The 24,177-nt window shown below is 35.3% G+C and overlaps 1 protein-coding gene across 5 annotated transcripts in view; it reads right to left on the reverse strand.

Moving 5' to 3' along the window:
- Positions 1-24,177, reverse strand: part of arhgef49 (Rho guanine nucleotide exchange factor 49) — a 68,887-nt gene that overhangs the window by 37,211 nt on the left and 7,499 nt on the right. For 3 of the 5 annotated variants that reach the window (XR_015498886.1, XM_087266548.1, XM_087266546.1), the window contains exon 1: positions 11,558-11,652. The exons of the other annotated variants lie outside the window; for them this stretch is intronic. The gene's annotated coding sequence lies outside the window, so the exon portion shown is untranslated. Of the gene's footprint in view, positions 1-11,557; positions 11,653-24,177 lie in introns of those variants that run through there. 5 annotated transcript variants of the gene reach the window in all.

Consider the following 24,177-nt stretch of genomic DNA (forward strand, 5'->3'; position numbering starts at 1 on the left):
GAGTAGTCAGGTACATAATTTAAAATGTAATACAAACAGTCGTTTACATGTGGTTGATATCTAAAGTTGAAGTCAGAACTATTTGCTCCCCTTTGATTTTTTTCTACTTTAAAATATTTCCTAAATGATGTTTAACAGAGCAAGGAAATGTTCACAGTATGTCTGATAATATTTTTTCTTCTGGAGAAAGTCTTATTTGTTTTATTTCGGCTAGAATAAAAGCTTTTAATTTTTTATTATTATTTTTAAAAACCATTTTAAAGTCAATATTATTAGCCCCTTTAAGCTATATATTTTTTCGAAAGTCTACAGAACAAACTATTGTTACTTTACCTATTCACCCTTACCTGCCTAGTTAACCTAATTAACCTAGTTAAGCCTTTAAATGTCACTTTAAGCTGTATAGAAGTGTCTTGAAAAATATCTAGAAAAATATTATTAACTGTCATCATGGCAAAGATAAAATAAACCAGTTATTAGAAATGAGTTATTAAAACTATTATGTTTAGAAATGTGTTGAAAAAAATCTCTCTGTTAAACAGAAGTTAGGGGAAAAATAAACAGGGGGGCAAATAAATCTGACTTCAACTGTGCTTACAGTATATCTATACACATTAAATCAATTGACTAAATTTACAGAAAAGGTACTATACTGTGATCTACATCATGATCAGGATATGAGATTTCAGTCATATTCCCCGGCCCTAACATGCATGATGCTATTCAAGGTGAACAGAGGTTGTATTATTCTATTTATAAAAAAATAAATAAAAAAACCTTGACAGATAAACTACAGGGTGTGTCTTTTCCTGTAGCTCAAGATTGTTTAGTGAATATTTTATGCCTGTGCAGTGTTAACTGAGCTGTTGAATAATGCATTAGCTAGATTAGGTGAGAGAAGTATGGTTTGCGCGCAAGTTTTTCCATAAACACATTATTCTACATACATCTATTCTTAGACTAGAAGCCCTTTGATAAAAGCGACTGCATGCAGCGCTAGAAATTGGCACAAAGCTGTGCTGAAGTTACTGCTATCACTAATTGGTGCACGCGCGGATGTCACTGTCTTGCTGTAAATCCTTATATATCTGACCCTTGTCTCAAATAACTAACACAGATCATGTTATTCTGGCCAGCAAGAACACACGAGCTTGCATTTCCACATCAATACGGCGATGGATCAATGTCTGCCGGTCGTCTTGTTGGTGGATGTGTTTAATTGATGACCAGGCTGCCGCGTGCAATATCATTAGTGCATGATTTGACCCTGAAAATTGGTGTATGATAGGAATTATATTAATTGCAGCACCACTCTATCCTGATTCATCAATAAATCCTTCTCGCATGCTTCAATGCTGATTATGAGGGCAGACAGTATAGATCTCCTCCCTCTAATAAGACAGAACGTTGCTTACATAATGCATAGCGAGACACAGATAATAATCTTTTCTATGAAATGAATATGTACTGAAGTCCTTTGTGATGTAACCCATGTCGTTAGCTGATTTCTGCCTTGAGAAGCAGAGGGAAATGAAGCAGGATGATAACTGCTGATGAATCAATGCGTCACAGCTCCCTACAAGGATGTTTTGCTTCAGGAATTAAAGGAATAGTTTGGCCAAAAACAGAACATTTTATTAACTCTCACATTTTTGTGAACATGTTTGTATGGAGACCTGGAAGGGATGTGATGGTGGGGGGAAAATTGGTGGAAAAAAAAAAAAAACTGGTTGGGAGAAACAAAATGTATGGAAAACAACTGAATGATAGGAAAGTATATATGTTATTTCGTTCCCTCACAAAAAAAGTATTTCTCCCATATATTTAATCTTGAAAGCACATTGAAATTAATATAAAAATGTCTGCATTCACTTTCTTTCCATTAAAGATGTGTGTCAATCATCGCCCTTCATATGCAACCTCTGACTCAACTAATGCATGTATAAGGGTTGACTGACGGACTTCTAATGTCGTTTAAAGTGACGCCAGTGTGATCAAGTGAAGAGCAGCAAATGAATCTCTCGTTTTCTTTGATAACAGAGGTTTTACTGTAAAAATGCACAAATCTATAATAAAAGTATTACATTATTTTAGTAACTGTTTGTGCTCATTTAAGAGAAAATTAGCAGTGTTTAAAATAAAACACGCAGGACGGATATGTTTACATATTATTAAGTGTATTTGTCTGTTTAAACACACACCCGAATACCAAAGTGTCCTGCGCTTTAGCTCCTCTTTAAGTTGAGTGTACAGAAGCTGATCTTGGATCAGTTTATCGTACAGAGCGCATCCGTCAGTCAGCGCTTATACGTGCATTTACTGATTCAGAGGTTGCATATGATGGGTGATGAACAACGCACATCTTAAATGGATAGAAAGTGAATGCAGACATTTTTATATTAATTTCAATGTGCTTTCAAGATGAAAAAATATGGGAGAAAAATGGGGAAATACTGTACTTAATGATAGGATGATAGTGGGATAGAATGGTAAAATATGGGAAAATCCCGGCAAAAACAGGAGGTTTGACATGTATGAAGTGAACATGAAGTGTTTGTGGAACAACAGTTTTGTGAGGGAACACAAACACACACAAAAAAAAAAAAAAAAAAATATATATATATATATATATATATATATATATATATATATATATATATATATATATATACACACACACACACACACACAGTTGAAGTCAGAAATATTAGCCCCCCCTGAACTATTAGACTCGCTGTTTTTTTCCCCTCTATTTCTGTTTAACGTAGAGCAGATTTTTTTCAACACATTTCTAAACATAAAAGTTTTAATAACTCATTTCTAATAATAGATTTATTTTATTTTTGCCATGATAACAGTAAATAATATTTTACTAGATATTTTTCAAGACACTTCTATACAGCTTAAAGTGACATTTAAAGGCTTCACTAGGTTCATTAGGTTAACTAGGCAGGTTAGGGTGATTAGGCAAGTTATTGTATAACGATGATTTGTTCTGTAGACAGTCGGGGAAAAAATAGCTTAATGGGGCTAATAATTTTGTCCTTAAAATGGTGTTTTAAAATTAATAACTGCTTTTATTCTAGCCGGAATAAAACAAATAAGACTTTCGTCAGAAGAAAAAGTATTATTACTGTGAAAAATTCCTTGCTCTGTTAAACATAATTTGGGAAATATTTAAAAAAGAAAATTCAAAGGGGGGCTAAAAATTCTGACTTCAACTGTATATATATGCAGAAAATATGCCATGTCAAGGCATCTCTGGTGCAGTTTTCAATCATCGTCAATGTAGTGCAAAGTAAGGCTCACGAATAGGGTTCATCGTCCTATTTGACGAGAGATCAGATTTGGCTGCAAAGTGCTGAACATTTTTCAGTTCAGCAGCTACATTTTTACAACATGCCTCGTATATATATATATATATATATATATATATATATATATATATATATATATATATATATATATATATATATATATATATATATATATATATATATATATATATTTATACATTTAGTATTTCCCCAACATTAGTCAAGTCCCTTCCAGTTAGGGCTGTGCAATTAATCGAAAAGTAATAGAAATCGACATTCAGAACTTATAATCAATCAAATTTTTCCAAGTCGATTTTTTTCAATTACTTTCCTTACTGCGTGTGCAGTCACATGACCCCATTCATGTACGAGGCATGTTGTAAAAATGTAGCTGCTGAACTAAAAAATGTTCTCTGATCTCTGGTCAAATAGGTCGATGAACCCTATTGGTGAGCCTTACTTTGCACTACATTGACGATAATTGAAAACTGCACCAGAGATGCCTTGACATGGCATATTTTCTGTTACATTAAAAAGTGTGTTCAATGTTGATGTTCATTTAAAAATAGTAGATAGTGTGTGTTTACTTAAATGATTTTTAAATCAAGTAATGCAGCCTTCATTTAAAAATCTCTTACGTGTACTGTGCGCGCATATTTACTGTATAAAACCTGTCAGTGAACTATGAGGGCAAAAAAATAAATAAAATAATTGTTTAGTAATCGTAATCAAGTAAAAATGTTCAATTAATTGAGATTAAGATTTTAGGCCAAAATGCCCAGCCCTACTTCTGGGTCTCCGAATGTTTGAGTTTCTTCTGTTAAACACAGAAAGATATGTTGAAGAATGTTGGAAAAAAAGCAGCCCTTTAATTTTATAATATTTTTGTCAAAATTTTTTTGTCAACTATTGAAGTCAATGCTTGCTTGTTTTACAAACACTCTTCAGATCTTGTTTTATGTTCATCAGAAAGAAGTTCGTGAAAGTTAAGAACCACTTGAGTGTGTGTAAATGATGATGATGATGATGGATTTTTGTCTTGTTTCTAGTACAAACATCCAAAGATTCTTTTTTTTTTCTTTAAAAAATCAACACATTTTTAAATCAAGAAGCACTTTCTAGACTAAAACTACTGTCTTGTTTTCAGAATTACAAGTTTTTTCTTAAACAAGCAAAATAACCTGCCAATTGGGTAAATAATCTTATTTCAAAGAAAGAAACTAGATTATTTAAATTATTTTTGACATACTATTTCTGAAAACAAAACCATGTTTTTCTTGTCTAGCAAATGCTTCTTACTTCTTGATATTTTGGCTAAAAACAAGACAAAACTCAAAGATAGAAAAGCATTGTTGCAGTGTTTTTTTGTCAGATTTTTAAAAGCAGCATATAAAATAATCACCAGATGCCATCACTGCACTCTAGCACCCCATTAATTCCTTTTTGCCTTCCTTGCTCAAAAATATGAAAATAATAACAAAAAGCATGAGAATCAAAGCTTCATGATGATTAGTAGAACAACAAAACTCAACATTACTCATCCGAGAACTGTCATAAAAGCGGTTATATTTCTAGGAGTGTAAATAATGTGTTTGTTTTGAAAAGCCGATAGAGTCATTTGTTGTCATCCGTTTAGAGCAGGCTTCTCCATCTTCATTATCCCTAAGTGTGGCTGTGTTTGTGTTTTCATCCGATAATGAAACCAGCAGCTCTGGCAACAGTAACAACAACAAAAAAAAGCAGCCCACGTACCTGCCGACTTCACACTTATCAACCTCTAGAGTGTAAGAGAGGATACTATAGTTTGGTGTGAAATACTGTGGAGGTAACAAGAGAAAAGAGTGCCAAGGACAGAGCGGGATGAGAGAGGACAGGACAGGACAGGAGAGAGTGATTGATAGGTGAGAGCAGGAAGCCTGATAAAAGGGTTCGGTGTGGAGAGATGGAGAAACACGAGAGATGAGAGAGAGAGATAAAGTAGATCCCAGGAGCTGAGCTGATAGCTTGTAATAAAGCAGGACTGCTGTAAGATGCAGATGAGCCTGTGGCAGAGAGAGACAGAGCCAAAGCCTAGAGACTATGGTGATATCATGGAATCGCTGATAACTCTCATTTCTGTGTGGATTGGAGCAAAGCACTAACAAGCACAGACTTCAGCTTAAGGCAACAAACCACAATTATTTGCTGAAAAATTTCTACCCTTTTCACTTTACTTTTGCGAGGGAAATGCAAATAATATTCATTCATTTTCCTTCGGCTTAGTCTCTTTATTCATCAGGGGTTGCCACAGCGGAATGAACCGCTAACTTATCCAGCATACAGTATGTTTTACATAGCGGATGCCCTTCCAGCTGCAACCCAATACAGGGAAACATCCATACACTCTCACATTCACACAAATACACTATGGACAATTTATGTACAGCACACACATACACTAGCCATAGCCATATCACCCAGCAGACCAATTACTCACTGAAGCTAAGCAGGGCAGAGCCTGGTCAGTACCTCTATGGACCATATGGGAAAACTGGGTTGCTGTTGGAAGTGATGTTAGTGAGGCCAGCCAGGGGGCACTGTGTGAGTCCTAATGCCACAAGGGGACACCACACTGTCAGTGGGTGCCATCTTTCGGATGAGATGAGTGAGATGAGTAGGATGAGTCAGAACCGAGGTCCTGACTCTGTTAAAAAATTCCATGGGACTTTTTGTAAAGTGCGGGGGTGCAACCCTAGTGTCCTGGCCGAATACCCACTATTGGTCCTTACCGATCATGGCCTCCCAATCATCTCCATCCACTGAATTGGCTATGTTACTGTCTCTGCACTCCACATACTGTATATCTGGTGTGTGGTGAGCGCACAGGCGCTGTTGTTCTGTGGACGACATCACATCATCCAAGAGGATGCTGCACTCTGGTGATGGTGTGGAGAGACCCCCTCTCATGATTGTGAAGTGCTTTGGTTGTATGAACATCCCCTTAAATAACACTATATAAATACACATTACATTACATTTAACTTATGAGAAAAATAATAATAAGGAGAAACACACCATGTGTTAAAGCTTTGTGGCATTAACGTTTCACTGATTACCAAAGCAATTTAATGAGAAAATGTACATTTGACTTTTTAAATTTTGTGTTTTTATAACTGAACAAAACTTTTTTTTTTTTCCAATTTACATTTTTATACTGGTTTCAAAGATTTGAGATGTTTCAAAAGAAGATTTTATATTTTATAAAATGAGCAATAATGTGAAATATTACAAATTTCAAATAGCGGTTTTCTGTTTTAATCTATATGAAATGATAAATCATTCCTGTGATGGTAAACACCCGTTTTCATTGTCACATTGTCAATATTTTTTTTCAGTGTACTCAAAATATAATTTATAACTATATTCAATTACAGTATTCAGCATAAATATAGGCAATGTGTTTAAACAATATATACAAAACAGATGTATTAAACAGATATTATTTTTAAAATAAATCTATTAAATTTCAGATTTATTAATAATAGTAATAGTTTAGTCAACAAACATTTTTAGAAATAGAAAGAGAATACATTTAAAGGGCACCAAGGTTTCCACTTTTTTTTCAGATTTCATATAAGTCTTTTGTGTCTCTAGAATGTGTATGAAAAGTTTTAGCTCAAATATTATAAACTTAATATAAATATAATATAAACTTACTCTTAATCACATTTGATGATAATTGCTGATCCTAGCGAACTGAACAGACCTTTTATTCCCGGTTGCTTTGCGTATGTTTGGTCTTGTTGACATATACACATGACTACAGGGACATGTTAATGAGCGCAGCTGTCAATCAATTCGGTGGGCGGGGGGACCGCACTCCTACGTAAAGTTGCGGTCGATCATATGTCTGTCCAAACAGCTTGAAAAGTAAACTTTTCACCATAGGTTCCCTTTAAAATCATGCAAAATATTGCAATAAATTACAAACTACAATTTTTGTTATGATAATATTTTTGTTTGCTTTTTTAAATTTTAATGTCATATTTTTCCCCGACATATAAATTTGGGTTTCTAATCTTTTGACTGTTATCGCAAGTTATTTTGATTAGGGTTCAGTACTGACTAATCTAGTGCACAAATATAATGTTGTGATGCAACATATAGAAAATATTAATTTAAATGGGAGATTTATGAGGGGTGTTCTCATATATTCTGAGCACTGTATTTAGTTACAATCTGATTTTGAATAAGTTTTTTTTTTTTATTAAGTATTTGCTGACAAATTACTATGAACCTGAACAGTGCGTTTCAGACTGACACCTACAGCAAACATTTAAATAAAGATGGAAATTCCTTTTTTAAATTACTGAAATGTCCATATCTATCCACATCGCCCATTCCTAATTGTGAAAATAATGATTTCTAATTTAATGAATGATTACACTTTTTCCATAATTGAACAGGTATTACTATCACTTTTAGATTTTAACAAATCTTTGCTAAAAAAAAAAAAAGTAAAAACCTTATCACCCTCTAGAATACTACGGTGGATCAGCCATCATTTTAGTCTTGATAAATATAACATAAAGAACTCTTTTTTTGAAAAAGCAGCAGAAAATTATGATTAGTAAGGCATCCTCTGATCTCCACAACACTACCATTCACTTCTCAGTCGGTGCAGTTATCTATACTACATCATGTGCTGTGGCATTAAATAGATGATCACACTTGTCTTTCAGTACTGCAGGACTGCTGGATGTCCTCAGGAGCTGCCTGTGGCTGTCATATTTCAACAGCTCCATATGAGCCTTAATAAGCATCCGTTGGGAGAACATCATAAGACCCACACAGCCCCGTCTTGAGGGGCCTCCCACACACACATCAGCTCTTTGTTGTTCTTTGTGAATGAAGACGGGATCAAAGCAGCGGATCTCTACGTGAAGGTGCCCCGAACTCCGTCAGAAGCACTTGGCCGGTAATGGGCTTTCATCGGGGGGTGATGAGGTGAGAGACAGGGGGGGAGAAAGGGGGATTAGGAAGCAGGAACAGGACGGGACGGCAATTGATCAGCTGTCATATCCGCTTACTGTAGGCTGCAGCAGTTTTCACAGGAAAATGTCCCATCCAACTGGGCAAGACGAACATCATCTCCATTTCAAAGTGGACCATTTGAATGAATGCAGCAACAGGATACAGTTCAGAAATTTGACAAAAGCCTCCATTTGGAAAACACAATAATGATGGAAAAAATGTTACTCGATGAATTAAATATAAATGTAGACCTGTTACCATGCTTTTGTTTGATTCAACCAGTAATAAATGCTGCTTTACTGCCGTTCTCTGATGGTATTCAGTTTAATTATTCCAAACATTCATCACGCATGAACAATAGTAGTTCAATGCCAATGCCCCACATACTTTTCAACATAGCTGTCTCCTCCTGCTGATAACAAAACCTAACCAGTTCACATACCAGACCTTTTATTTCTCCAAAAAACCCATGCTCAGCATTCTGCCCTGATATGAATGCGGCTCCAGCCTCAAGCCAGTGCAATTTAGCCAGTCTGAGGCAAATACGAAGGTTATCCCACTACTTAGTATGACTAATTAATATTTATGGAACAGTACGCACTTTTGTGCATATAAATGTTTTCCATATTCTTCATCTCAGAAATTAAATCAGACATCATGTTCCTGGTAGAACGAGAAAAGTGAGCCAATAAAACAACCCAGACTATATAGATATTGTACACACTGCAAAAGAATATCCTGCTTAAACTCCCAGACCCCCCCTAAAAACATGCACTAAAGTCAGTAGAATGCAATTTTAAGTACTAGTTTGTTATATTTAGTTTATCTGGCAGACTAAGTACATCCCATGAGCATCATATCAATATATGTCGATAAGGTTTAGTGCCAGTCACAAATTACAAGCTCATTGGTGATTTATGTAAAGAAAATTATGTCAAAATGTTTTTGTTTTTATTAGTAAATCCCCACATGTCCAGCTTTGTCCCACAAAATCACAAGCACTGTCCTGCCACTAAACAGTCACCACATGGTCAGCACAACTTATAAAATTTTCACGAATTAATAACTTTTCAGGAAAGTTTGCTCTGCTAATTGGTTTTGAGGTATTGAAAGAAGTCATTTTAGACTACTTTCTTTCTAAATTATGCCACACCAGATCATCTTTCATCTGATGTACATTGTACATTTTTTACTGATCAATTTTCCCATAACATAAAGAACAAGGTTTAGCACGACGTCCAAGATGTTCTCAGGCTTCACAAACTTTCATGAAAAGCAGATTCAAGGACTTTCTAAGGACTATTAAAGCACCATTAATTTTAAATCAAGCATCTTTGTAATTCATACCTCAGCATATGTAGTGCCATGAAAGTCCTTACTGTACTTAAAATTTCACTTACACTGAATATTTACACTAAAAATTTAATTTTCAAAAACGTTTGAGCATTTTCAAAAGTCAAGTTTAAAGAACTTTAATAAATTTGGTTGAACTCAACACAGATAATAGTCAAATACAGTTTCTTAAATAGAGGTAAAATGTCAGTGTTACTGCACAAGATTTCAATTTACAATACACACTTTATTTTGATGGTCTTTTGTTAAATTTTGGTTTCACAGAATCATATTCCCATTAGATTATATGTAGACTCAGTTTGGGTTAGGGTTAGTGTAAGTTGACATATACTTGCAAAGTTGCTTACAGTACAGTCAGTTAAATGTCTGTTGAAGGAGCCAAATCAGCAGATATTAAGGAGACAGTCAACTAATACTCAAAAAGACCATCAAAATAAAGTGTTACAGAATTTCTCAGTTTTTTCATTTCTGTTTTTGACAATTGACTACAATTTCAATTTTAAATTCAAAACAAATTTAAATTTAAATTGAATTCAAGCACATTCACAGACATGTTTGTTTTTAAGTACTTTTCAGGCCTTGAATCCATATGTCTGAAATTCAAGTACAAGAAGCTTGTCCCATTATTGACAGTGGATGGTTATCAAACTCCAAAAAAAGCCCCCAAAAAAGTTTTCCATATGAACCCATAGTTTACCATAGTCTTCCAAAAGCACGTTATAGCTTGTGAGAAAGATATCTTACTTTTATTCCATTATGTACTAAAAATATACTTCACAGGACAGATCTACACCATTTGAATAAATAAAAAAAGGATTATAATTTATTTATTATTTATATATTTATTGCAGCATTTGTGCTCCTCCTTTTTTTATTCATACAAATGGTGTAGATCTGTCCTGTGAAGTATATTTTTTTGCACATAATGGAATCAGAATTTCCCAGGTTTCAAAGGATATGATGGCAGATTTCATGTCTACCCAGGAGTCACCATTTATTTAGAAAGCCAAATCTCCAGAGCATCAGATAGCCCACCCAATCTTACAGAAGGTGTCGTTATCCCCTGATGAATACCATGCAAACCTGCAAGTGTCACTTCAATTTATTTTCCAATTTCCTGTCCGCCGAGATCCCCTCTCTCTTTCTATCTCGCTTTCTATAAAAATATTGAGGAATGAACTAGCCTGTTTTCAGTCAGACACTGAGGTGATCGTCTTTTGCATCCTGGCTCAAGTTCTGCTCACACAACAACACAATAAATCAATGAAGCATTTCATTAGGGCAGACGGCTACATCTCCAGCAGGAGCGGTGCTCTGTGTATTGTTGAGGTGCACGGTGGTGGAGCGGGTCAGGCTGAAAACTCCAATGCTGGTGTTGTCACAACGAAACAGCCTGACCCTTTACTCCCATCGTCACGACAGCACGTCAAGGGGTCAGTGAGGCATGACAACCCGCACAACACAGGGATCGAATGACAGAGAGCAGACTATAAATGAATTCAGCGCTTCTCTATCTCTCAGTGTGTGTGCGTGTGTGTGTCTCCTGAGGTCTATCCTGCGCTTCAGATCTGTCCAGTGCCATCAGCAAAAGTATGCAAATCATATTCTCACTGCTCCACTGTTCGGCAAGTCTGATCTGCATATTCCAAACTCTAAAACCATGAGGACTCTCACACGCAACAAAAAGCAGCATTTGTACATTGAAAGATTCATTTAAAAAATACTAAAACATCCCAGCATTTGATCATCAGCACAAAACACATGTTCAATCATTCCAATGCAATCCATCCCATTCAACAAGCAGACAATAAGAGGTTTTTAATCCCAAATGTGCACCAGTCAGAAGCTAAACATCTCAATTTAGACTCTCATACCTGTCTGTGCTGCAGAAACAACAGGTACGGGACGAGCAGGCAGAGCATGTGAGCAGAATGAGCGTCTCCTCCGCTGTGATGTGATAGCAGCATGTGAGCAGCTTTAGCTCTCTCAGCTATTGTTAGAGCCTTGAGCTGCGCACTGAGCATGCTCCAAACACAGCTCCACTCACCGTCGCCATGGACACCACTCAAGCACAGATAGACCTCCCTGATAGACTCTCTCTCCCCCCACCTGTCCGTCCCCTCAAGGGGTTTTTCCTTGTTTTTGTGTCTGTCGTCCTGTGAACTGAAGCACAGTTTCCCAAAGCAAAACCGATGTGCAACGTTCACTTGTGAAAGTTCACGCGACATCATCATTTTGTAAGTCATGAGTTAATTACCAGGAAAATTAGGTTTAATACATGTTGTGCTGGGGTGAGGGAAACAACTGTTTATGCAAACATAATTTGACCTTTAACAGTGCAGTCTGCCTGAATGAATGAGTGTCATCATATTGAAGGAATGTTCCGACTACAGACTATTGATTTACCAAGGTCAACAAGTCAATCTCGATTTTTTAAAATGTATGTATTTTTAATAAATAAATATGTTATATTAATTGATTTAAAAAGCTTACAAGCACTTTTAGCAAATTTTTTTAATTATTAAACTAAAAACTATTAACCTGCTGTGCTTTTACTGAATAGGCACTGTGATGCATCTGACAGATTATTATAACACATAATTTAAAACATTTTTATCTGTTTTTTTTTTCATTTTTATTATTTGTTTTTATTTTTCTTATACTTTATCCATTTTTCTTATCTATTTTATTCTTGTTTATGTAAAGCACTTTGAATTGCCACTGTGTATGAAATGCGCTATATAAATAAACTTCCCTTGCCTTGCCTAAATACCAAGAAAAAAGGTATAAAACTTCAAATAAATAAATGACAGAATTCCAAAGCACGGGCACTACTCTGTCCTGGAACGCCATGCTGGATTGCGTGGCATTCCTCAGTATCCCCGTGAGAGAGCTTTCAGAGCATATTGGCTGTGCTGTGTAATTACAGTATGCTGCATGGGCTGCAGTGACCAGGCCATATGGACAGAGCTAATCCTCCACATCAGCACACACTCCTCCATACAGTCATCAGCATGCTAAACAGACATCAGCCGTCAGCCTGCCGTAATCCACACACTGGATCTCTACAGCTCAAAGCAAGGGATTTCCTCTTTGTGTGATCAATTGGGATCAAGTTCTGCAGCCAATGCATTATCAGCATTTGATACTGAGCTCCCAGATTTACTATCAGCTTCTTACATTACATTTTTACTGTACATTAGCCAAAGTGGCACTTTTATCAGAGACTAACGACTTATTTAGCTTGTTATTGTGTCATTTATCTTTATAAGTTATCTTAATATGTAGCTGTATTCGGGACTTTAATAGCTAACCGCATGCGGTTGTGGTGGAAGGGGGGCTTGACATAAAAATCCAGGTCCCTGCAGTTCAGTTGGGTTGGTTTAATGCACTACACTACAGCCAGTAAATGCTTCATCCATTAGCTTGAATGTCTCTCCAGAGGGCCGGTATTTTTTATATAGTCTATTTATGAGCAGTGGCACACGGTGCAAATACAATATGGCAAATATTATCCGATTAATAGTAAAACCCACATGGCTTCAATTAGAAACATATACACCAAAAGTAATACAATAAAAAAAACATCCACTTTTGTAGTATGATGGTATTCTTGAATGTACCATGAACTACACTCACCGGCCACTTTATTAGGTACACCTTACTTGAGTGGTTATTTAAGTTACCGTTGCCTTTCTTTCAGCTGGAACCCGTCGGGCCATTCTCCTCTGACCTCTGGCATTTGCACCCACAGAACTGCCGCTCACTGGATTTTTTTTTTCTGAACATTCTCTGTAAACCCTAGAAATGGTTGTGCATGAAAATCTCAGTAGATCAGCACTTTCTGAAATACTCAGACCAAACCATCTGGCACCAACAACCATGCCACATTTACCAGGGACAACAACCAGTCCCTTAAATCATCTTTTCCCCATTCTGATGCTCAGTTTGAACTGCAGCCATCTTGACCATGGGCTACGTCCGAAACTGCATACTTCCATACTATATTGTATGCTAAAATCAGTATGCGAGCTGCGTAGTATGTCCGAATTCATAGAATTGGAAAAAATCAGTATGCAAGAAGTTCACGGATGACTTCCGGCGAGATTCTGAAGTGCACATCCCATGCACGCTGCGCTTTGCCATGATGCCTCGCGAGAGAATTCATGAATGGGTGTGAAGCGACGCAACTGACACAGGTAGGTCACGTGACCATAACAAAATGGCTGATGTAGTATGTCCGAATTCCATTCATACTTTTCACATTCATACTGCATAGAACATTGTTTTCCAACGGCCGAGTAGAACGTTTCAATTCAAAATGCAGTACCTACTGAGTAGTAGGTGGTTTCGGATGCAGCCCATGTTTACATGGCTAAATGCATTGAGTTGCTGCCATGTGATTGGCTGATTAGAGATCTGCGTTAAAAAACAGTTGAACAAGTGTACCTAATAAAGTTGAACAGCAATTACATAGGTGTACCTAATAAAGAGGCTAGGGAGTGTTTAGTTCATATTTTTATTTATAGGCAGTTTCTTAATATTTTGTATTTTACCAAAGTTCCATTGTATTATTTAGTGGTTAATATTCTGCAATGAAACAGTAAACAGCAATATTCTGTGAATATTCAGTTTGAATTATTAAAATTTACTTAAACACTACAATTTTTGGAATTAATCGTGTGACCCATTTGTTTTGTTAAGCTACACTGGCAACAATTTCTTTTAGAATCTACAGTAACTTACTAGTAGCAGTTCACCAGTAACTTACTGTAAATCAATTACAGCAAAAACACTGTATTTACATTTACAGCCCCATTTATCTTGCTCTATTTACAGTCCTTTTTACAATGCAACTCTAAAGTATAGAAACATACTGCATAACTGTCCTACAGTATAATTCAGTTCATATTACAGTTAAATACTGTGTAAATTACAAAAACTGTTTAACCTAATATTTAAACTAAACTTAAATAATATTTACATAGCTTCAAAACTAAAGATTTATTGGTGATTTTGCAAAATAACAAAATGTAATTAACATTCAATATTTCTTATAACAGATGTTTAGGTATGGAACAAAAGTAACAGCAGGATCAGACTACATAATATTTTTATTTGTAACAAAAGTCACTGTGTCAAATGATGTAATTATAACTTGTATATAGAAGACAATAAGGGCCAAAGTCTTTGAATGAAATGTGAGACATTTCGTTGTGTCGGCATGCACAGTTTGTCAATGCGTCAGCAAGCAGAACCAGCCAATGAAATTGCTCCATTTGAAACTATATTTGTCTCTGTGACACAATGGTTCATTACGATATAACTATACAAATGTCAGACTTCATGTTTATTCATAGTGGCATGGATTTATACGCAAACATCAGATATTATATTACCATGCATAAAAATTGCTGTAAAGCATTACAAGATGTGCGCTGTCCAGTATTATGCATCATATGAGATGAACTGACTGAATATCAAGCTAATATGTCGGTATGAAACAATAAATATTCACATAACATGCTACAATTCAAGTTTTAGATGAGCCTCTTCACCAATGCTACAACAATGCTTTAATATATCGATTCCATGACCTTCCAAACTTCACAGTGCCCTTCATTTAGCAAATAGTTTTACTACAAGTCAAGTCAACCCACTGGACATTAAATTGCCTTCAGTAGAAAAAAACATCAATTTAGAGCCAATGAATTACACATTTTTAAACTGACAATGGTACAGAATGGATCCAGGCTTTTAATACAGAGCGTTTGTTGCAGTGTCTGGGCCAGTGGAAGCATTAAAGAGATTGATGGACCTCTGGGCTTGGAGCTGGTGGCCATGACACTCAAGATGCAGAGCGTCCACTGAGCAGCGGCCGTCACCCTGCCCAAAGACTCGCCATTCCTAATTTATGAGGGCTCTGCCAGACCTCAATAATTCATTCAGCCAGCTCCACACAGTGATCACTGGAGCACGCACCGCCTTTCACACAAGACCAAAAAAAAAAATGTAATAAATAAATTCTCTTTCAGACTAGGTTTGCCTCTCCATTGTGAGATTCTTTTTTTGGCAACAGATGGACTATATTTGGTCCTGCACATGAATCAGCATATGACACACAAATAGAAAAAGATGAGAAAGCTGATGCGGCATTCATTAAACTATCAAACCCACTGAACATTATATATAAAAATAAGCAATTTGCAATGTTGTTTGTATCTGCGATAGCAATAATTCTTAAGATATTACATAAGCATGTTATTTATACCTATTACATAAAATGCTATTATTGTTAGATATGTTTTTAAATCATTTATTTACTGAATGATATTAAAATAAAAAGGTAAAAGACATTCATTCATTCATTTTCTTTTTCGGCTTAGTCCCTTTATTAAGCATCGCCACAGCGGAATGAACCACCAACTTATCCACCATATGTTTTACACAGGGGATGCCCTTCCAGTTGCAACCCATCACTGGGAAACACCCATACACTTTCATTATCCAATTCAATTATACCTCCTCAACGCCTGACTGCATTAAAATCATATTAACTGACTTTTGCAGCATGGGATGTGATTGTTATTTGTATTATCAAGTGTTTATTTTATATTATTAAGTACTTTATTCATGTTTTAAAAGCGTGAAACAGAATTTGTGCTGTTCAATGCATGAGCTAGAGATGTCTTCACCAATGTCAAGAGCCAATCTATATGCCCTTGTAATTAATTCTAATTTAGACCAAAAAAAAACAAAAAACTGTTGGATGAGTGAAAATGGATATATGGATGAGTGAAAACTTCAGCAGATATTCTGACTCTGATTGTCTGTTTATTTTGAACTCGGCTTTGGGCCACTCCAGCCAATATGACAACAGCAATTACTGTGGAGGTGGGGGAGAAACATAGTAAGGCCCCATCTGATTGGTCAAATTTATATGAATAATCAATTCATTTAAATCTAATTTATCACACATCCGCAATAAGTTTATTATATATAATATTATCAACAATAATCTATTATCGATGATAATCTTGCAATATATTGGATAATATATACACTATACATATATTTGCAATGACATATTATATATTTTTAGTTAAAAGCTCTACAAAATTTGTTTAAATTATTTTATAACACGACGACCCAGTGGTGCAGTAGGTAGTGCTGTCGTCTCACAGCAAGAAGGTCGCTGGGTTGCTGGGTTGAGCCTTTGCGTTTCTGTGTGGAGTTTGCATGTTCTCCTTGCGTTCACGTGGGTTTCCTCCGGGTGCTCCGGTTTCCCCCACAGTCCAAAGACTTGCGGTACAGGTGAATTGGGTAGGCTAAATTATCCGTAGTGTATGAGTGTGTGTGTGTGTGTATGTGTGTGAATAAGTGTGTGTGGATATTTCCCAGAGATGGGTTGTGGCTGGAAAGGCATCCGCTGCGTAAAAACGTGCCAGATAAGTTGGCGGTTCATTCCGCTGTGGCGACCCCAGATTAAGGAACTAAGCTGAAAAGAAAATGAATGAATAAATCAATGTTTTATAACACAGTGATCTCACAAAGAATCAGAGCAATTTAACAGCACAACAATCAATTTTTATTAACTGAACATTAAAAAATAATAATTTATATATTTATTATATATTCCGATGAAATCAGAATTATTAGCCCCTATTTGAATTTTAATATTCTTTTTTTATATTTCCCAAATGATGTTTAACAGCGCAAGGAAATTTGCACAGTATTTCTGATAATATTTTTCTTCTGGAGGAAGTCTTATTTGTTTTATTTCAGCTAAAAATAAAAGTAGTTTTAGATTTATTAAAAAACATTTTAAGGTCAACATTATTAGCCCCTTTGAACTATTTTTTTCTCAATAATCCACAGAGAAAACCACCATTATACAATAACTTGCCTAATTACCCTAACCTGCCTAGTTAACCTAATTAACCTAGTTAAGCCTTTAAATGTCACTTTAAGCTGTATAGAAGTGTCTTGAAAAACGTCTAGTAAAATATTATTTACAGTCATCATGGCAAAGATAAAATAAATCAGTTATTAGATATCAGTTATTAAAACTATTATGTTTAGAAATGTGCTGAAAAAATCTGCTCTCTGTAAAACAGAAATTGGGAAAAAATAAAAAGAAGGGGTAATAATTCTGACTTCAACTGTATTTTGGCTACAAGACATGGATTTCTCGTTTTAATTTAGTTTATGTTTAAAATAACATTGATATAGTCCTGTTGAAAAACAAAAACACACACTAAGACTGCTACAAGATTGTAATTAAAATAAAAAATAAAAGTAATTCAGACTATTAACAAAAATGGTTTTATGGCTTTGGTATAATAAACTATGATAACCCTGAGAAGAATGCATTTTAAGGACACAACGCTTGTTAAAGATGACCCTAAAAGTAGGCCTGGCGTACTCAAAGTGAGTATCTGTGTAGGATGTCATTAAAAATGTATTAGTTTAGCTCAAGGGCTCTATATCTGGCACCATTATGGGATGTAATATTGGTGGTGCAGTGTGATCGGATGATGGACAATCAATTGCACCGTGAAAAAAAAAACGACTCGGCAAACACACTGACACAAATACAGAGTAAGGGCATCTCAGTCTAACACACTGACACACATACTGATGCAGCATCTCCAGCTAACTCGGTTCAACAAAGAAACCGTATAGAACACGCATATAGAATGTATCAGATGTAGGTCAGTGCTCAGCTATGCAGCTCCTGTACATTGCTCATATAAATGTATCCCATACTGAAGTTGCATTACTTTTTGCAAGCACTCTGGAGTCTGGGAAATAGCATGGGAACTGTCCCAGATTCCTCAGACGAGTCACGACTGGGGACTGCAAACGTGTACAATGGGGATGTATTGTCATTAATGCATGCACCCACGTCAACATGGTATTGACTCAGCTACAATATTCAGTGAAGCTGCTGTATACCAGTGCTATAATGGTTCAATGAGTGAACGGAAAGTTTAGTTAGACCATTATTAGGGCAGACTGTCTAATGTCAATGTTTACTTTATATAACCATATGCAACCCACATTCTCACAGTCAGGATTGGATATTTCTTTTAGATCTCTGATGCCCAGCATATTGACAAAGTCCAATCACTACTAAATTCCTGTGCGGTAATCCTGGTGCCTTATAATGCCACTATAATCTCAAATCTCTAACTTTAGTTATTAAACTTTGCTGTGTAAGTTCACTCAAACAACAATTATGCAGCTTGACTTGGAGCTGCAACATTTCTTATTAGACTTTTCATAATAAATAATTAGTGATGGGCAAAAAATAAGTGTGATCAATCACATCCAAAATAAAGGTTTGATTTGTCATAAAGCACTATATTTTTCTATATTACTATCCTCAAACTGATATCAGGAAATCAGTCAAGCAAACACAGACAATGTGATTTATATTAAAGGGATAGTTTACCCAAAAATGAAAATCACCTCATCAGTTACCTCACAAGGTATCAATATTACAATCCATAGTACATATTACAATCCATAGTATTTAAAAAATCTGAGTTTTTTCTTCTTTGTAATACAATAGAAGATATTTTGAAGAATGTTGGATGCTGGAACCCAACAATTTATATATGTAGAAAAAACAGTTACTATGAAAGTCAATGAGTGCCAGCAAACAGCATTCTTCGAAACTTATTTTGTGTTTAACAGAACAAAAAAACTCGAATAGGTTTTTAACAAGCACCAGCAATAGTAGAATTAGTAGTTCTACACAAATAAACTTTTAATGTTTTAATGTTTTAATAATACAGTCATGCCTAAAACTATTCATACAAAATTATTCATTTAAATTTTGAGCTTGACTGACTGGATATTTATCTTGATTTCATGAATGTCTCATGAATGTTTTATATCTCATGTTACGATGTGTGACATTTTCATCTGCCCTCTTCCTTAGGGTGAAAGAATCAAGATGTTTGGTTGAAATGTAATGATTTCTAAAAAAAAAATGGTTAGAATTACTTTTCATTAAAAACGGATGCGTTTATTCTCAGGAAGTGGAAGTGGCCCATCTTTGGTCATATTTTTTTTCATTAATGGATTTAATTGAATGAATAGTGTTTTCATTCAACTTTATGTAAAGTAGAGGGAAGACCTGAACTCTTCATTGGCAGCAGTATTTACACAACAAAAAGAGTTCTAACAAGCCCTTTCGTTGATAATCAAGCGCCGGCACTATTATGATGCAGAATATTGAATACATTTGATGCTGAACGCTATGCAGATGAGGCCTGGCAATGTGGCCAGTTCATAGTTTTTTTATTCCACCAACCTTGATGTAGAGAGAATATAAAACTACACAATTCATGCATTACTCATCCCTTGATAGCCTTTAGTTCATCAAATTAAATAGGAAAGAACAGAGTTTAATCAAGACATTCAGGTGATTGTGGTCACCGCAGACTGAATGACAATAAATGACAGAGTTGTCTCCAAACAGAAACTCCTTTGATTGGTAAACAGAAAAGTTTTACATAAGAGCTACTGGGAATTGGGATGACTTCATTAAACTGTATTTTTGTATAAAGGAGCTGAAATACTCTGCATAACAGCAACGTAAGGAGAATATAAATGAAAGCTGCTGCTACAGTTTCCTAAATTTGCTCATTCACATGAGCAGATAATCATGAGTATTACAGACTTTCCTTTGGGAATCATCAGTATCAATGAGCATGATGCCGACATCTGCTGATTCAGCAGCACTCCAGGGTAACCAATACTTAAATGATATCTTATTTCAGGCCAGAGATCACAAATCAACAGAAAATAATGTTTGTATAAACACAATGTATGTATAAAAATGTACACCTGACCTGATAATGACTCCCAGTGGGCAACAGAAGCAGGAATATGACACACCTGGGCTCTTATATATTCACTCACAGGTGAATATTATGGGATGTAATGAGCAGTATGTTTGCTGGCTCTGTGAACAAGTTCATTTTTAAAAAAATAACACTATTTTGCGTACATATTTTTCCTATTTTCTATTCTAAACTAAAATCTTGATAAATTGTGCATTTTGCAAATGATCATTGATCTTTCCATATAACAGTTGATGCATGCTCTTTAACTATTTTGAACTTGTCATTTTTTATATTTAAGAAAAGCTCATCCAAATTTGCAGTTTTCTGACCTTACATTATCTTCTTTTTCAGTATGGAAGAAGACATTAACATCAGTTATATATATTCTGAAGACAACAGTTGTGCAGACAGCTAAACAAGATAACCCAAAGATGCCCAAACTAGGGCCCACGGGCCAAAATTGGCCCATGGTAACCTTTGATTTGGCCCACTAAATCTGAGAAGAAAGGAAGAATGATGTGGATGGTTTTGAGATTGTCAACCCAAATTTAATGTAACTCTTTGTTTATTTGTTTGATTGTTAAAAGCTAACTGAATTTAAATGTTTCAATTAAATGGTGTAAATTAAATCAGATTGTGCTTAAATGTACATACTGTCACCTGACAATGCAAAGACTTTGGTGAGCAAATCAAGTCAAAGGCAGATTCTGCTTGCGTATTCAGCATTGAACTCCACTGTGTTATAAATGTGATTGCTTGTTTTTCTTGCAGTAAAATTTAAAAAGGTAATATTAATGTTTTTTGCTTTTATTTTGAAAAATTATTAAATAAATTAGGAAATGACCCAAGGCAACTTTAATGTAATATAGGTTGATATATTTACCTTCTGTTTTTTCACTGCATAAAACATATGCTGGATAAGTTGGCAATTCATTCCGCTGTGGCGACCACTAAATAATGAAGCAGATCATAATAAGCAGATCATACTGAATAAACTAAATAATGAAGGGAATAAGCCGAAAAGAAAATTGATAAATAAATGAATATTTACTGTACCTTTGGCCCACAGCTCTCAATGTAATTTGATTTTTGGCCCTTTACATGAAAAGGTTTGGGCACCCCTGTGATAAAAAATCAAAAGCAAATAAAGCCTATTACAACTATTCTTACATAGTGCAAAATTCCACATAATTTTGTCTGAAGGTCATTCCGAATCTTGTATTATAACATGGTTTTAATCAAATTAAATGAAACAGCTTTTTAACAACCTAACACAATCTGGTTCTTCTTACTGAAAAGGTGACCTAGTCTATGTTAAGAAAAAAACAATACAAACACACACCAAAAGAGCCATTTATCACAGCGCCACACAATCAGACGTGTAGTAGCAGTGCAGTAAGCTGCTCAAAAACAACACACCAAATGTTGGAACATCTTTATATTTTGTTTCCTTCATTTAAAGTAAACTTGACTCATATGACTTATCATTCCATGTCCCAATGTGAGCCTCAGATGAAAAATGAATGATGCCATGCCATTATTAACATCATCATCTTGGTCATCATCAAGCTATGGAAATTTATTCCTAATCAACTCCATCAACATACCATGATCATGTCATGTGGTATTCTAGTTTGACATTTCTAATTATATTGTGTCTCTTGCGATAAAGAAACATCAAGGGCAAGGCCAGACTGATATGATGTTGTTATTTCAGCTGTGGCAGACGTTCCAGAGGAGATCCACACCGGACTTTAGGCAAAACAAACAGTAGCTATACAGCCTCATTTGCATATTAGTCAAGTTCAATTAGGGAAAATGAGTTTGTTTAAATAAAACTCTCAAAGTGGATCACATACTATATGTAATCTAGAGGAGATATGCAAATAAGCCCTGACTGACTCATCCTGAGCTCATCTGTCCTTCAGCTCTCCTGCCATGCTTTCTCTGCTAGTGACCATGATGGCGAGGTCAAACAATGTGGTTTTTTTTTACACTACAACTCTGATTGTTATAGTATTACACAATAAGGGGTCATTCTTTGTCTCAAATTTATGAAGTGTTCTATTTATACTGATTAAATCCAAAATCTTAAGTATCTTGGAAGATACTGGGTTTTGTGTAAAAATGACAATATTCAACTTGATATTTGAAACCTAATTTTAAGGGTAAATGGACTTTATATTACCACATCATGGCAGCATCATGTTATTCTAACATATAAATTGGTAGATATTGGTTTAGTCAGTTGAACATATCAGTTTTTGTTGCATTATATGCCAATAGTGAGAGCACAAAAAAGGGAAAAACACCTTTTTTCTCAATTTTGCATGTTGGTGACTCAAAAACTTACATAAACTATATCTTTAGATTTTGGGTTTAACTAACTCTGCAAACAAGCTATAGGGTCTATACGGTTTATCTCCAGAAATACATGTTAAATCAAATGTGAGTCATGTATGTTTTGAGTAATACATGTTTTCATAGTGCTATAATACACATTTTTCCTTTTAACCACTGAACTGTCACCCCACATTTTGAATTCACACTAGAAATAATAGCTGATGTGTGCATTTCATAGATAATTTGTCAAGAGAAGGTTTAGATTTTTGCAAACTATACTGAAAAACATAGCACCTGATGAACAGCTAAAGAACCTTTAAAGGGCACCTACGATGAAAATCAACTTTTGTAAGATGTTTGGACAGCACTGTCTGTAGGTAAAGTGTGTCCACAGTCATATTGGACAAGTCTCTTTTTCAACATTTCCTGATGTTAAAATAGGACCCCAGTTATTTTGGGGCCCACCGTAACGTGTCGTAGGAGTGCGGTTTTCTCCGAAGTTTCCATAACAACACATATACACATGTCCACAGAACTTTTTTTGCAAATAAACTGGGATTAAAATATTTGTTACAACTCTGTGATTTTTTAAGTTTAAATGTTTTTAAAACAGAGCATGATTGTAATAAAGAGTAAAATCATTATATAATTCTTAACCGCTATAATCACCACAGCCGGATTGTGTCAGTAAACGCGCATATACAGTATTTGTGTGTGTGCGTACAGCCAACGGCATTTGTGTGAGACTCATCATTTCAGAAAGGCTTGAATCAACTCCACCACAGATAAATGAAATAAACTTACTTGTTGTTTTTGACTAATGAGCTGTATTTCAGCTTCATCTGAGTTTCTGTCTCTTTCACTGACTGCTGTTTATCTGACGTAACTCATGATGAGAAATAGACGTGCATGTGGAAACAGTGGGTAGGGAGGAGCAGCTCATTTGGACTTAAAGCCACAGGCTACAAAAACAGCTACAACATATTCAGAAACCAAAATGACTCAGGATTCATAGCAGATTCAGAAGGCTATAATACATTATCTGATGGTATTTCAAGCTAAACTTTACAGACACATTCTGTAAACACAAAAGGCTGATCTTACATCTTGTAAAAGGGGTGAAATAGGTGCCCGTTAAAACACTTTTTTACAGTATGTGTCCTTAAAATGTACTTACAATGTTCTTACCTAAGAAAGCCCTCATTATATATTGAAACTTTCTGGGTTGAGGTTAGCCAGGGGTATAGATTTAAAGCCAGCATCATGTTTTCTACTAAATTAAGTACATAGTA

This window comes from Danio rerio, chromosome 9 (assembly GCF_052040795.2).
Source record: "Danio rerio strain M-AB ecotype USA chromosome 9, GRCz13ab, whole genome shotgun sequence".
NCBI classification, from domain to species: domain Eukaryota; kingdom Metazoa; phylum Chordata; class Actinopteri; order Cypriniformes; family Danionidae; genus Danio; species Danio rerio.